At 53.7% G+C, this 15,508-nt stretch overlaps 1 protein-coding gene across 6 annotated transcripts in view; it reads left to right on the top strand.

Annotated features, from left to right (window-relative positions):
• The window catches only part of ELFN1 (extracellular leucine rich repeat and fibronectin type III domain containing 1), an 86,863-nt gene that overhangs the window by 838 nt on the left and 70,517 nt on the right, over positions 1-15,508 (top strand). Inside the window, exon 1 of one of the 6 annotated variants that reach the window (XM_040647848.2) lies at positions 1,791-1,879. The exons of 4 other annotated variants lie outside the window; for them this stretch is intronic. The gene's annotated coding sequence lies outside the window, so the exon portion shown is untranslated. Of the gene's footprint in view, positions 1-1,790; positions 1,880-2,428; positions 2,507-15,508 lie in introns of those variants that run through there. One more of the 6 variants, XM_040647849.2, reaches the window with a different exon arrangement.

Here is a 15,508-nt window from a genome sequence, read left to right on the forward strand (position 1 = left end):
TTTGGGTCGATGTCTTTCGTTTGAGACGAAAAAAGGAAAAAAAAAAAAAAAAGGAAAAGATGGGGGATCGGGAACGTGCTCCCGCCCGGTGGATGTGCAGCCGTTTTAATTGTAATGACAGATGTTGCTGTAAAGTTCCGTCTCAGTTTCCAAATTCAGGCGAAGCCCAAAGGACGGGGGCACTCGCCAGTCGGCAGAGCCGCGCTGAACAGCAGCCGGAGTTGCCAAAGAATTTTCTTGATTGCATTTTAATGAAGAGCAGATAACGACCGGGAGCCTGCGGGGCGGCGTGGCGGGGGATCCCCATGGGACTTGCTTCCCCCCGCCCCCTCCCCCCCAGGGCCCCACCTGAGTCCTTGGGGCCGGGGATGCGACGACTGTAGGGGGGGTCCCCAGTCCCGTGCGGGCTCTGAGGGGCGAGGGGAGGTGATGCAGAGCTGGGAACGCACCCACCCGTCGGGGCCGCCCCTCTCTGCTCCTCCAGCGAGAAACCCCCTTCTTCTCGCACAGCCCTGTCCGGGCACACGGGGGGAGGGGGGGAGAGACCGCGGCGCTGCCCACACCACACTGCTATTCGCAGCCCCTGGGAAAGCCCAGCGGAGGGGGGGCCCGATATCAACAGGCACCCCCGGGGCACAGCAGCCCCGCACGCCGCTCAGCCTCCTGCCGCCAGCTCCGTGCGTGCCGCTGCCGCTTCGCACGGTATTAAATATTTAGAAGTTTGCAGTGGTGAATACAGCGATCGTTAATAGAAATGGATGGCAGCGTTTCCAAAAGGGGATGGCACCGCCCGTGGGAACGGGCACTGCTCAGAGGGGAGCGGGGGCGGGGCCCTTCGCGGAGCGTTTGGGGCGGTTTCACCCCAAATTAATGGTTTGTCGCTCCGGCAGCGCCCAGACCCCGCGCTGCCTTCGCATTTCCCATGATGTCTTCAGGGGAAGAAAAGGAATAAGAGCAAATCCGTCCTCCCTGCCTGGCTGGAAATAAAGCCAGCGCGTGTGCAGAGAGGAGGCGATTCGCCTGAAGTTTAGCACCTAAATCACCCCCGGCACCTCCCCGGCCGTTGTACACAGGCAGCGGGGGGCACTGGGCATCAGGATGCTGCGGGGGGGTTGGGGACGGGAACGGGTCCTCAACCCCTCTGAAGCGCGGTGGGAGGGGAGCGCTGGGGAGGGGGAAGCTTTGCACGGTGTACCCCGCAGGGCAGAGGTGACCCCGGGCGAGCAGTGCTCGCCCCCCTCCGCACCCGGTTCAGCCGCTCCGCTCCGGGCTTGAGTCAGCTCTTAGTGCTCCGATTGGATCGGTGTGCGGCGCGTACAGATGTAGCGGGGATGTAGAGTGCGGTGCCGAACGGGTTGGAGCGAGAAGGGGGACGCGGAGAAGACGAGGGCGACCCGGGGGTGCAGCCCACCCTCTCCCACTCCTCCTCCGCGGCGACGGACAGCGGCGCGGCGTGGGTTGGGCAGCGCGGAGAGCCCCGCGGGCGCCCCGACGCCACAGTGATGGGCGCAGGAGAGAGCTCGTGTGCCCCACAGCGGGTCGGTGCCGTGCCCACGCCCCGTCATCCCCACCCCTCTCTGGGGGACGCTCCCACGACCTGGGCTGCCCACGCGTGTCCCGGCCCGGCGGCCCCCTGGGGTTGGGGCAGCGCCGCTCTGTGACAGCGGAAAGTGGCTGGAAAGGGGCGAGGCGTCACACGCTCTGCCTCCGGGAGGCAGGGAAACGCTGAGGGACCGATGGGAAGGCATGAATGAATGAATCTCCATAAAGAGCCCCAAGCAGCAGGGAGAGGGAGAGAGGAGGAGGAGGAGGAAGGAGGAAGGAGGAGAGGAAGAGAGGAAGAGCCGGAGCAGGGTAGCAGCAGACGCGAGGCCGGCAGGTAAGGAGATGCCGGCAGCCGCGCGACTCTGTGGTGCCCGGCAGGTTGGGGGTCTCAGTCCGAGGGGGGGCAGGAGCCACCAGCACCCCACGGGGGTTTTGGGGCTTGATGGGGTGTTTTCTTTCTTGTTTCCCTCCAAAATGTGGGATTCTGCAAACTTCCCAGCGCTGTCGCCCCGCGTCCTGAGGCTCTTGGGGGGGGGCTCCGCGGCTGAGCCCCTTCCCCAGGGCAGCCCCCTCTGGGCTCGGGACGGCCGCAGCCCCCTGCGGGGACACGCGCCGGTGGCCGCAGCTGTCCCGCACCGCACCGGGGAGAGCCGTGGGGCTGCTCCGAGCCGGGCCCTGCACCCCCCGCAGCGATGCACCGACCGCCTCCATCCACCCCCCAGGGGGACATCCAGCTCCGGACTCCCTTGCTTTAGAGGGGCTGCTCTGCGGAGCTCCTCGCTCTCGGTCCCCCCTCCCCACCACGTCCCTGCTCTGTTACGTAAGGCGCGTGGCGCCGGCGGTACCGCGGGCCGAAGCTCCGGGATTTCACGCAAGGAAGCCCAGAGCCGAGCCCGGCCCCGGCTGCTGCCTGCCCCTGCTCTCCGCTGCCTTCTCCTTGTATGCTGCAGGGACAGAGCAGGTACGTGGCCAGGGGACAACTTTGCACGCACACGCTCACGCCGTGCACGCTCCCACCCCCTGCCCTGCAGCTTTGCCTCTCGCGCACATCTGCCCCTTCAACGCGTGTAACGCTCGCCGTGCACAACGCACAGTTTGTTGGAGCAGCCGCCCTACAGCAGAGCGATGCGTGCCGGAGGTGTCTGCACACCGCAGCGGCTCAGGGCTCCCACCCCATCAGCACCGCAGGCCTGGAGGGCGGCTCTGCAGCTCCCACAGCTTTCCCCTCCCAGCCGAGATGCCCTGAACAGAGATCAATAATGCCTTTCTGATTGGCTTCAATTCCCCATTCCAAGTAGTCACTGCATTAGGACTTGATTTTTCTCCCCTTTGACTCCCAGCCAGATTAGATTGTGAATTTGGCTGATTTCATGCAACTGGGGGAGGGAAGAGTCATACAGCAAGAGAGAGAACTGAAATATCCTACAGGATCCCCTGGAGGGGAGAGAAATCAGGTCTAGATAAGAGCCTGTTCTCCCCGTCTGGCTAATGCTTTCCTGTTTGATGATCAGAAAACATCAGATCCATCCTCTCGCTGGGACGGCTTACCTGTCTGTGAAAGGTCGGGCTTTTGGCTTGGTCAAGGTACAAGGGTTATTATTTATTTCAGTTCTCCCGTCCTATGCTAAATATAAGATGGCACGGCGTGTGCAAACGGAAAGATGCAGTCGGTGCTTTGGGGCGGTCAGAGCTGAGCTCCAGCTGTGATACTGGGATCGGGGCAGCCGGGATTGGGATGGGACTGTGCCCGGGCAGAGCCTGCTGGCTGTTTGCAAAGCCTCATCCCCCATTGGGAAATCTCAGGGAGTATTTCTCAGTGCTTATTTTCTGTGTCAGCAAAGCCCCGTGTCCCTCTGGACACAGCGATCCCTTAGGATTCGGCGGTGGGGCTGTCAGGAGAAGCACAGGAACTCAGCAGCACCCGCAGACCTCAACTGCTGGCACTCGGCTGCAAACTGGCGTTCCCTCCAGGTGTGGTGACAGCCTGGGATTACTCAGCAAAGGGCGCCGGGAGCAGAGGGACTCACAGAGAGCTGCTGCGGGAGGGGAGGATGCTGGCAGCTGGGTGCAGGTGGGCTGAGCTGTCTTTGGGTCGGGGGATGTAAAAGGGTGTGCGTCCCTGAGTGGTGTTTTATGTGAGCTTCTGGGGGAAAAAAATGGGTTTGATTGTTATTATTTGTTATTTTCTTTGGTGTTCTGATCGTAGGGTCTGGGAAGAGGTTGAGAGGGTGGGATACCAAGGTAGCACTGGGGGAGAGTGAAGGAGACTGGTGGAGGGGAGAGGAGCGGGATGGGGCTCGGTGGGATGCCTATGGGGCGATGCATGGCCCCACACTGCAGGTGAAGAAGGAGGCAGAGCTGTGGCAGCGGGAGGGCTATGGGGGCCTCCAGGTGAAGGGGCTGCAGCGGAGACCCCGTATCCTGTACACCTTTAGGAGAGTGTTGGTTGCATTAAGAAAGAACACGTAATAATGCACCGGGCGCAGCTTGGCTACTGAAGCGGTGAATGTACGTATGGCCCGTGGGTCCTGGAAGCATCCTTGGAATAGGAATAAATACTAAGAATTATTTGGGAAAGGGGCCCTATGGGTGAGGGGTCCTCTTACCTCGTGTGTTGGAGCAGAGGGGTCTGGAGAGGCGGCCCCTTGGGGGCAGGGTCAGCCCATGGCAGGGAGCTGCAGGGACACAGGAGAGGGCTGGGAGGTGGGAATGGAGTTGGTGAAGTTCTGACAGCAGAAAGCTGTGCGATTTAAAGCCAAACAGACTGGAGAGGAAATCTCCAATAGAGATATATATATATATATTTTCCTCCCTCATTACGGTGTTTCTTCAGGAGCTGGGCAAGGGCATTCTCTGAAGCTTGCTCATATTTTTAAATCAGCAGGAATAAGTGTATGGAAATGTATGTGTTTTCCTGTATCAGCTGCGATCAGCTTTTAACTTTATTACAGTGAGTGCAGAGTTTTTGTGGGCCAAGCCCATTCATTGGATTTAATGGAGTTAAACTGCAGGCAGATTTGGCAACTAGTTTTCGTGTATATCTTTGTGCAACGGACAGGCAGAGATAATAAAATTTTACACTTTATATGGTATCTCTTAGGGAGAAGTCTTCCAATGTGCTTTACAAACAGCACGCGTGTTTTGCTCCGATATACGCTCATACCCAACCGTGAGGCACTTTAATGCTGCTGCTTCTCCCTCCCTTGGTGTGCGAACTCAGATATGCCCACCGTATTTTCACGTTCCTTCCTTGCAAACATCTTGAGCCGTTTCTTTCCTTTGGCTGTATTGGTCTGTAGTTCCCATTGGGAACCCAGGGTTAGCGAGCTGTGAGGGCTCGCGGGGAGGGAGGGTGATGCATGTAATGCCTCTTGCTAAATGCCTGCTGCACTCATGGCTGGGACAGCTCCACGAGGCTGCATCCCAGCACCTGCCATGGGCACGGGTGTCTGCACAGCCTATGGGGTTGGGGGTTCCCTCTCCCTGGGTGCTGTTTCCCTGTCTGCAGTGGCTGTCGACCGCTGGAGGGGAAGCGGCTGGAGAGCTGAGCTCATCCATTATGTGGCTCTGACTTATCGCACAACCATCGCTGCCCCATGCAGAGCTCGTGGGTGTGTAGGGCCGAGGAGGGGTGACAGAGCGATATGGGATAAACAACGAACAGCGGTGAGTGACAAGGACATAAATCTGGAGATTCTGGTGACGTGAAAACAAATGGCAAGTAGTGAGGCGTGAGACGTATGTGATGTCAGAAGAGTCCTACAACGTGCTTATAACCCTGCTCGGGATTTGCCGGGGTTTCTAAATAATGCATTAATTCAATTACGCATTCTTAATTAGTGTTTGCTCAAATTGGAGCAACATCATCAATTTGCTTTTGCTGCCTCTTATTTTTATTTTTGCTTGTTTTGTGGATTTCAGTTGATTCTTTCCCCTCTGCTTTGAGCCGGGTAGCGCACAGCTGCATGCTCACACCATGAGCCGCAGCCTCTCTGGTTCTGCTCTCTGCTATGAATAGTTCCATGCTCACAAGCTGCACGGCGCTGACCCGGCCCCATCGTTGGAGGAAGAGGTGGAAAAAGGGACCCAGGTGCAAAGCTGAGCGGCGTGTGGGGCAGGATCAGGCCTTGGGGTGTAACTGAGGGATGCTCCAAGCAGGGGGATTACTTCTTGCATGGAACGGCGTGTTTTCCTCCTAGCAGATCAGGGAGGCCAACACGAGCCTGCTGTCCCCACACCACGCCTCCCAGCAGCAGAGGAGCGCTCGTCCTAAGCTCGCAGCGCACAGGTTGGGCTTTTCCCTCCCCCTTCCCTGTTTCTTCCCGTTAAAAAATCCTTCGCTTCCCTTCCCCACCCTCTGCCCACGCTCTCCTTGCTCGGAGGCGAGCAGTGCCATCTCGAAAGCCCCATTCATCACCGCCCGCTCGTGAGGCTCGCAGCCGCCGCTCAATTGATGGACTGCGGCGGTGAGTGAATTTAAAATCGTTACGTTCCTGAGACAGCTCTTAAATATGACAAGATGAAAATCAAATCTGAAGGAAGCCCTGAGAAGGGGTGCCTCCGCCCAAGGAATCCTGCGTTACCGTGGGGGCTGCTTGGGGCCGGGGGAGACCCCACCGACCGCTCTGTGCCCATGGGGTGGGACTGGGCAGGTGGAGAATTAAGGAGACATATTTTGCCCCGTTAAGATGAGCATTGTATAAAGCTGTCTGCCTAACGCTTTGAATGAATTAATGAGCTGATTGATTAGGGAAGGCTTGCAGCAGCCAGGTGAGGGAGACGGTTCTCGTCCTCCTGTTACAGATGGGGGTGAGGATTAGGGCTTCCAAGCTTCTCACATTAGTGAACGCTATGATTAAGACATCTGCCTGTGTCTTGTTTCCCTGATTGATTGATCTGATTTCTGGATGCTTTTTGGTGTTGGAGCAGCTGTGAGCGCACTGTGGCTGATCTCAGCCCCACGGAGACTCAGCTGGGGATCCCATCTCTGCTGTGAGCTCAATCTTCCAGCGTGTTCGTGGCAAAACCCAGCAGCCTGTGCTTGGCTGTGGTGTTTGTAAGTGACAATCTCATCTCCTGCCGCTGGATGAGATGAGCTCTCACCGTTCCTTGCAGCATCGGCTGTTTAATGTGCCATCCTCTCACCATCCAGTCTTTACCAGGCAGAGCTGGCTGTAAGCATCCCCGTGTTGCTCACAGCAGCTCTCCTGACACCTGCGGCTTGTAGCAGCCCGCTTGCTGACCGCCGGGTGCATCTCTTCTCTGTGCTGAGACGAGCACAGCTTTCCAAGAACAGTGCACTGAGCAAATGTCACTCTGCAGCCCCAAAATCCATCAAAAAAAAAAAAAAAAAAAAAAAAGACATCAGCTGTAAGCATTAATCATCCCATATCATCAAAATGAAGTCACTGCAGCCAAGCATTGTCAAAGGATAAATATCTTGACTTTGGTGCTGTCCCAGGTGCAGTTTTTTTCCATCTCCCTGCTGAGGGTCGTGCTGAGGAGTCTGGGGCATAGGAGCACCGGGTGCTGCTCTACCTGAACCCCTGCCCTGTGATATGGCTTAGAAAGAGCAGCCATAAACCTGTGCTCGTCCTGCCCCTGCTCAGGGCACAGGAGGTGCAGAAGCTGCAGGCAGGTGTAGAAAGAGGGAGGGATGGGGCATCTCAGGACCTGAGGGATAGCAGACGTAGTGCTGGTGTTGAGCCTGCTGACTGCTGGGCATGCAGGAGTGACTGCAGTCGTGTCACTTCCAGCTGCCTTCCCCTGGGAAAGCAGCGCTGAGCAGTGAGTTGTGAGCGCTGTGTGCGGCCTGAGGGGATGGAGAGCTGCTGCCTGGCCTCTGGAACTGCCTCTTCTGCTTGAGGTGCAAGAGTTCAGACCAATCTCCTGTGTTTTATGGTGCTGTTGAACTCTTATCTGTCTGGGTTTCAGTCTGTCCCTGAAGGCTGTGGCACCTGGTCTGTGCTAGGAAAATACTGGACTATGCAAAGAGCTGGGCATGGGTGGGCCCTGCTGCTGTGCCCCAGCTGTGTGTGTGGGGTGGATGGAGCCTGTCCTGCTCTGCTCCCCACATACAGGGGCTGTGTTCTGTCCTGTCAGCTCGGCCCATCCCCACTGCAGGACTTCCTCGGAGCAAATGTGTGCCCACTTGGCTGTCTGCTGTCCCCCATTTACATTGTATAGGGAAAACCCGAGGTGTCGGCACAGGAGCAGTGCAATCACTTCTGGAGAACACCTCCCACAGCAGAGTAAAATGCAAAGCTTCAATAAATCGTCACGTTTCAACAGCTGTTCCAATTCACAAAGGAGCAGAATTCGGGCAGTGGAGTTTGTGCAACAGCTTCGAATTTACGGAAAGAAGGAGAAATAAATCTGTGTGTGCAGTCCTTACAGCTTCCTGAGAAACGCACACACAGTGAATGTCACCACGAGATCAGTTCAGAATTTGTTACTACTTTTGCTGTGTGGGTCTATTTGCTGATCTTGAGCTTCAGGAATGGTTCTGCATAAAAGCCGCTGTCTTCTATATTAAAATCCTTTCCAATTGTGGACTAATTTTTAGCTCTCTGAATTATACATTGACTTGAAGGGGAAACCAAACAAAGAGCTACACTTTCTGCATGACTTTCCTTCTTCCTATGAAGAATCACCATTCCCTATTCTGATTTCTTTCCCCTGTCTGATCTCTATCTCAATAAGAGATCAGCCATGATGCAGTATTGTGTCGTATAGCCCTGAGGACAACACTTTTGCACTGGAACTCTGACTTGTGGCAGTGGGCAGAGTGCTACACTTTTCATTTTAATTAGCTCAGTCTGGGCTGGGAAATAAGTGTATTTTACGTATCGATCTTGCTTTTCTCCCCATTCATTTTGAAGTTCCGTTGCCTGTATTTTCAGCAGGCCGAATCCTGGCTGTCGGTCCCAATCCTGACTTGATTCTGTGGGTCTGGCTCTGAGCAGCTCCTTGGGGATCCACTCCAGCCCCGGGACCCAGATGGGAAAACAACCTTCAGAACTGGTCACGTCCTTCGTGGCCACCAGAGAGCCCCTTATGGCAGTTGGGGGAACCGTGCCTCGTTGGGAAACCTGGAGGTGAAGTGACATTATCCGGGACGTTGCTGCTGGGACCGCGTCCTCTGACACCTGCTTCTGCTCCAACCACAAAACCCAATTCCCTTCTTTGTCCCCGGTTTTGCAGTGCGAGGAAATTTGGGCTTAATTTTAAATGTTCTCCTGAATCTCGGTGACGGCAGATTGACGCAAGCGCGTGCTGGAGCGGGGCCTGTTCTCTTATGCATATGGATGCGTACACAGCTGTAAGCTTTTTCCATCTTCAGGCTTCCGCATCCGACTGAGATCTTCTCCTCCTCCCCACCTTGTGCTGTGGCCTCCAGGGGAAGGATGTTGGGGTGACCTAAGTGGAGAAGGGCTCATCCATGGGACGTGGAGGACACCCGTGATCCAGCCAGATATCTTCAGTGATGCTCCTTGCTTTGAGGAGGTGGAATGAGACCTTTCTCCATTGAAAGCGTGCAACAGCCTGTACACCTGGAACTTGCTGAGGCCGGAGAAACAAATTAATTCCCCAACCAGTGAGGTTTGGGTGGCCTTTCTGGGTGCTCTGAAGGTCATCCATCAACTAAGCCAGGTCTGGTTTGGTGCTGGCCAAGGTGTTACGCTATGGGATGGTGTGCCGGTGTGCCCTCACCTCTGGTTAATCTCATTTCTGAAATATTGTTGTCTCCAAAAAGGAGCCAACCCAGGCAGTTCTGCATGGGTTTCTTCCTCCTGAAATATTTAATTTCCTTACGTCCTATGGCCAGGTTGAAGTAGATGCTCCCTCTGCAGAAAGTGTTTTCTGATATCCCTAAATAGGATTCTGCAGTCTCCAGTGGTTAAAGTGTTTAGTTAAGGTCCAGGGGTGTTTTTTATCCCTATTTGGTCTGTCCCCACCAAAGCACAGGGTTTGTAGTGATGAGCAATTCAGGGCTTATCACTGTGGTGGGAAGAAAGCTGTGAGTGCCAGACCCGTGCGCGTGCAGGCAGGGAAGTGCATTAATTTTTCCACATCAGTGGGAGCTGAAGCTGTTGCTAAAGGTGCCTCTAGCTGCCAGGAGTGAGATACAGATGTGCTGAATGGCTCCTGGGGGCAGAAATCTGTGTAGAAAACTGAAATATGTATTATATGCCTTGGAAAGCCCTCTTTAAGATGCATCCCAGGTGCTGGTCTGCCGTTGGCCACACAACAGGTGGCTTGGGCTCCCTGGCTGGTGGTGCTGCTGGAGCACATGCTCTGTGGCTCTCTTGACTTTGAGGGACATGGTTTAGTGGGCACGGTGGTGATGGGTTGGTGGTTTGACCAGATGATCTTAGAGGTCTTTCCCAACTTTAATGATTCCATGATTTCACTAATTTGGCTCCAGAGGTGTGAATGAGGGAGCCTTGGGTTGGCTGGAGGGGCTGAGGCAGGCCAGCAGCTGCAGTGGGTCAGCATGGGATGGCTGTTTTCCTCTCCTATGTAAAAACTCCCTTAAAGGTGGGATGCTATGGTAACACCTGCTGCGGAGGGACCTGAGATGCATTGACTGCAGTCAGGACAAAGTTACCTTCCCAATTACAGCCTCAGGCGGTACATGCTGGAGGAGGAGGAAAGACAATAAGTGAAATGAGCCTCTGTTTATCGTCCTGAAGGTCTGTCCGTCGGCTAATGAGGCAGATGGCTGAGCCTCTTATTAAATGATGCTTCTTAGCACTTCTGTAGAGTTATAGGTAGTAACTCATTTAAACCAGAGCTCTGTATTGACAAGGGGCTAAAAACAGCACCTCCTCCTGCCCATGATCTGATTCTGATATGCAGGTGGTGCTGGGGCCGGGGGCAGGTTGGGGTCACAGCAAACAGTGTGCAGTGAATCCAACCCACGGGCAGCCAAGCTCAGCCCTGGGTGCAGTGACTTTGTAAGGCAACACCTTGGTGTTACTCAGCTGAAACACAGGCTGCTTTGTCCAGTGGGTAGCAATGTTGATGGAAGTGATATTTAATCCAAGAAAATACATGATACATAGTCTAGGGTTCCTTGCTTATCCATCATATAATGCAGTGCATGGGGATTAAATATCCGTCCTGTAAAGTTGTTTGAGATCAGTGTTGTTATTTGTTTTGCAAATGATCCTGACAGGGATGCTGAGTGCTATTGATTACCAATAGTTCTTTAAAAATTACCATTATACTGCAAATTATGAGGCTTGGGGATATCCAGTTATATGATAATGGAAAGGCATTGGTGTGTTATGACATGCATCATAATAAATTTGCTCTTCGTATGTAATGGAGGTTGAAAGGGACAAGATTTATGACTGATAGCATAAGCTGTCTGCCACGGTATGTCCAAGGGAACATGATGGAATTGCCTAGTTGTTCAGTGTGGCAAAAAGTAATAATGATTAGGAAAGCAATTTAGTTAAAAATGAAGAAAAAAAAAGCGCCCTTATTCTGAGCAAGATCTCCTTTATCTTCTTGTTAAAATATGTAAGCCACTCCTCTAATTCACAGATAGTTGAAATCCCTCATCGCTCTCCCATACTCCATCCCAGGAGCGCCTACAAAGCACTGCATGGGTGGCAGTTGTGCTGCTGGGCCCGGGGAGCTCTGCTCTGCTGGATTTGCTGGGAAAGGCTTCACCTATCTCATGGCCGTGGCTACGATAACAGTGCCAATGAGAGCCCTGAATGAAGTGCACGGGTGCCCTTGAAGCTGATGGAGGACGCTTGGGTTGGGTTGTGTGTTCTCCTGGTAGTAACCTGGTAGTAATCTCCTGATGATGACCGTGTGGTAATGCAATCATTTGACTTCCATGCTCCACAGCAAGGCCTTCAGTCCTCTGTGCCAGGGAGGAGCTGAAGAGCTGCTCTGGGCTATGGTGACTCGAGCAGAGTCACAGGAACCTTCCATGCCTTGGGGACAGTGCAGGGTGCTGTGACCTTGGCCACGGTGCTGCTTTCAGCCTCCTTTCCATCCCAGCATGCACAGAGGGCTGTAGGGAGGGCTCCGTGATGGGTAATGCATGCAGGAAGGTGCGCGGAGTGAAGGTTAAATCAGATGCCTTTCACCGTGGCCATTCTCCGCTCCTGGCATCCTGCTGCAAATACCAAATGACGGCAATGCAAATAAGCCGTTTCCTCATTGCGCCGCTGATCTATGGGAGAGCCCACAGACAGCGAATGCCTGGGTCTGTGCTCTCTATTATCATGCTCAGCAGCAGCTGAGCATGGAGAAATACATGTCCAGGAGCCAGCGCTAGCAGGAGTGTGTGTAAATCAAAAGGAAAGGAAAAACAGTTTCCCTTCTTCCTCCTGCACCACCTCAGCACCCTTGGCCATAAAGTCATGTATTGCACCAAAAGTCACCCATGTGGACATACTGTGCTGTCCTCGTGGCTGCCCAGCAGGGCAGTGCCCACGTGCAGGAGACCTCCTCTGCAGACGTCAATTCACTGCCATTCTGCTGTTTGCTTTGCTGGGCTGCACTGGGTGTGCTTGCACATCAGCTACAATTTCTTTAGAGAGGCTCAACACTTGTTAATGTGGCACTTCAGATGAGGGAAGAAGGTGGTGCGGGCTTGTTTAGGCATTACTCTGTGAGCTGCCTGACATCTCCTAAAGATCCAGCACCAGCCTTCCATGATCCCACTTGGAAATGGAGTGGAGGGGGACTGAAATCCCAACAGGCTGTTGGGAGATCAGAGCCCACACTGTCAGCAGTGGGTGGAAGCAGGCTGGGTGCTTCCTGACCACCAGCAGGGCTGCACTGTTAGTGGCCCTCCCTCCCTCCCCCCTTTTGTGGATGCTATCAGTGGAAGTACTGCCCCTTGACTTGCAATGAAGTAATTATTTATCACGCTGCTCTCTCAGGCTGAGTCCTCTGCAGGTTGCTGTGTGCTGTCCCCTGACCTGTGTGTAACCACGCTGCGATTCAGGAGTAAGCGATAGCTGCAGAGATGCTGTTTGTCACTAGAGAAGGGCCAAGCACCGGGGTGCATGGGGGGTGACCTTGGTTTTGCAATGTAAATAAAATCCTGGGGCTTTGTCAGTGCTTTAGCTGTAGGATTCTCTGCTTCTGGAAGGAGTCCCGAGAGCTTGAGAACTCTTTGGAGGAATTGCAATATTGAGGTGGTGGAGGAGGGTGATTCCAGGAGGGGGGAGGATCAGGATGGTGCCGTGAATAACATCTGTGCCCCAGAGATGATGGCTCAATAGGCTTTCTTGTTGTTGCAAGCAGATCTCTTTGGCTGTTTATTCATCTTCTTTTTCATTCCCAGCTAAAGCTAGGTCAGTGTACAGAGCTGCACAGGAGATGCCCATATCAGGATTCACAAGCTTGCTTGTTTTCTGCAGAGGTGTGCACAGGTGTGAACATACTGGAAAATGAGGCTTTGCCCTGCATTGCCACTGTGGGCACCTTAACCCGATGTCTGTGACCCAGACGCTCCCAGGGGAGAGAGCTCTCTTCCAAGATCTTTCCAAACAGCAACCGCTTCACAGCGACCCAGGAGAAGCTGGATGGAAAGGAAGAGAGCCCTTGTCTGTCTCTACTGGTTGTGTGGGCCTGAAAGTAGCAGACTGAAGTGCCACTGCTTTCATCACCTCACTGCTTTCTGGACCAACCCAAGTGCAATGCCACGCGTGCGGGTTCTGGGACTTCTTTTGATACGTCATTGCGACACATCTTATGATTAAAAAAATAATACCTAAGATGGTTATGATTGGAGCTGTGCCTTTTGGCTGGGCTGGTCGGTCATTTCTCACCGAACCAAAGACAGAATGAAGCTCAGGAGGGATCCAGGCGGCAGGGGCTGCACGACTGCCACACGACAGTGCAGAGCAAGCTGCCTGGGTGGAGGTGGGCTCTCCTACCTATGCACTACTGCTGCCTTTCAATTCGGTGTTCTTCCTTTGTGGTTTGGAAATCCAAGAGCTGCAGAGATCCTGATGTTGGAGAGCAGTTGCCAGCGTGCGCTGCTCCTCTGGAAAAAGGGATCTATCAAAACGGTCCCTTTTTGTCATGCTCTAATTTTGCCACTGTTGGTTTATTTTTGTTTGTTTTTTTTTTTTTTCCTGGCTTCTTTTTTTCCTACTGTATTCTTAAAACTTCCCTTTCAGGGCTTAACAGCTTAACCATTTCAAAGTCATGCCAAGCGGAAACGTAGCACACGATTTTCTCACTAAACATTGTGCTGATCCCTCAAATGTATTCTGGATTTGTATAAAAGCTGCAAAAAACTGGGCTGGAAGAGGGTGAGAATTAGCACTCAGCTGTGGATCCAGGTCTTTGCAGGCTTAGGAAAGCTCTGAGTAAGCAAACTGTGCTCCTCGCCACCTTGCTCTGCAGTGTTGGCATGGCATGGTGTTGGAGGAGATGTGTGTTGAAACATATTCATCCTGAGGATGGGACGGTGTTTAAACTGCCTTAAACAGAGGTCTTGGTTCTGGTTGCTGGTCCTGGGATCTGATTCGTGCTCCAGGCTCTGCTGCCAGATCCCTCTCTGGGTTTCAACCTCTTGGGCCTCCCTCTTTTTGCCAAGGAATAACAGTACCCCAAACAACCTATTTTCAGAGAAGGGATTCTTTGTGAGTCTCTCCATAAAATACCTGCTTTTCCCCCATTTTGCCAAGTAAAATACAATGAAGTGATTCACCACTGTTGCCCTCAGGCCACACCTGGCAAGAAAACATTGCTGCTGGTATGTGAGGGATGTTTTGCCCTTCTGACACCCTGAGTCCATGCTGGGGCTGTTGGCTCTGCTCTGCTCAACGTGCTGAGGTGCAGACGTGGTGCTGGAGCAGCCCCGCTCCTGGCTCAGCCCCTGTGCAGAAGGAGCACCCGATGGGAGCGCATGCTGCTCTGGGAGCCAAGATGAGGTGTTGTGTGGTCACAGGGACAGCCCTACTCTTTTGTGAGTGACTCTTGCTTGGCCTCATGCTCCCATCAGGCCGTGAACAGCTGCATTTTCCTTGGGAGGAAGGCAGCAGTGAGCATTTCTGGAAATGCAGGCTCTTCCTTACTGCTGAGATGGCTCATTGCTAACAAATGCCTGCTGTGATGGAGGCTGCTGTGCAAACTTGGGCTTTTGGGTGAGGATATAGGAATGGTGCTGGGCACAAGAAGGCGACTTGGTGTTTGAGAGCTGAGAGGTTGGTGCAAATCCTTCCCAAAGCCATAGGTCACTGAGAGCTGTTTTCTGCCATCCCTGGCATCGTTCACATTAGAAGACATCAGATGTTCCTCACTGACAAAAAAATGCCCATGGCTCTGAGCTGGGCTCTGATTGCAGCACCCTCCATTCGAGATGCTCAGGGCTGGGATTTATTTCATTGCAGCTTTGAGGCTTGCAGGGTGAAGCGAGGGACAGCTCGTGATTATTAGGAGCTTTAAAATTCATAACGCTCTTCATAAAGCTTAATCATTCATTAATAATCAACGTAATACATGCTGTGCTGTATCTAGGTGAAGAAATGCCCACGGTCCCCCAGTCATGTTCACCCACGTGGTGCTGCAGTTCAGGGCTCCACGTTGATGTGAATGAGGGGTTCCCCAAACGGGGCCCCGTGGATTCGGTCAGAGGATCTGGGCAAGGGCTTAGGAGGGTTTCTGCAGGTCTCACCTCAGTAAATCCTGGTGCAGAAGATGGGCTGGTTCCCATGCCCTGCTGGGGATGTGTGCCTTTGAAGCAGTTCCGAGTCCCCTCTTGTATCAGCAGAGTGTGGCCCTGTGATTGATTTATAATGTAGGTGGGGGGGAAAGGAAGGGCACGTGGAGGTCTCTGGGCTGCAGGCAGAGGTGAAGAGCGCAGCATAGAGAGAAACCATGGAACAACAGACTATGGAAGGAGGGTGTGTTTGCTGCTCACAGGACCTCAGGATGTTTGGTGCTGGAGAAGGGAGGAGAGGGGTTCCCCAGCTGG

Source organism: Gallus gallus, chromosome 14 (assembly GCF_016699485.2).
Source record: "Gallus gallus isolate bGalGal1 chromosome 14, bGalGal1.mat.broiler.GRCg7b, whole genome shotgun sequence".
NCBI lineage: Eukaryota > Metazoa > Chordata > Aves > Galliformes > Phasianidae > Gallus > Gallus gallus.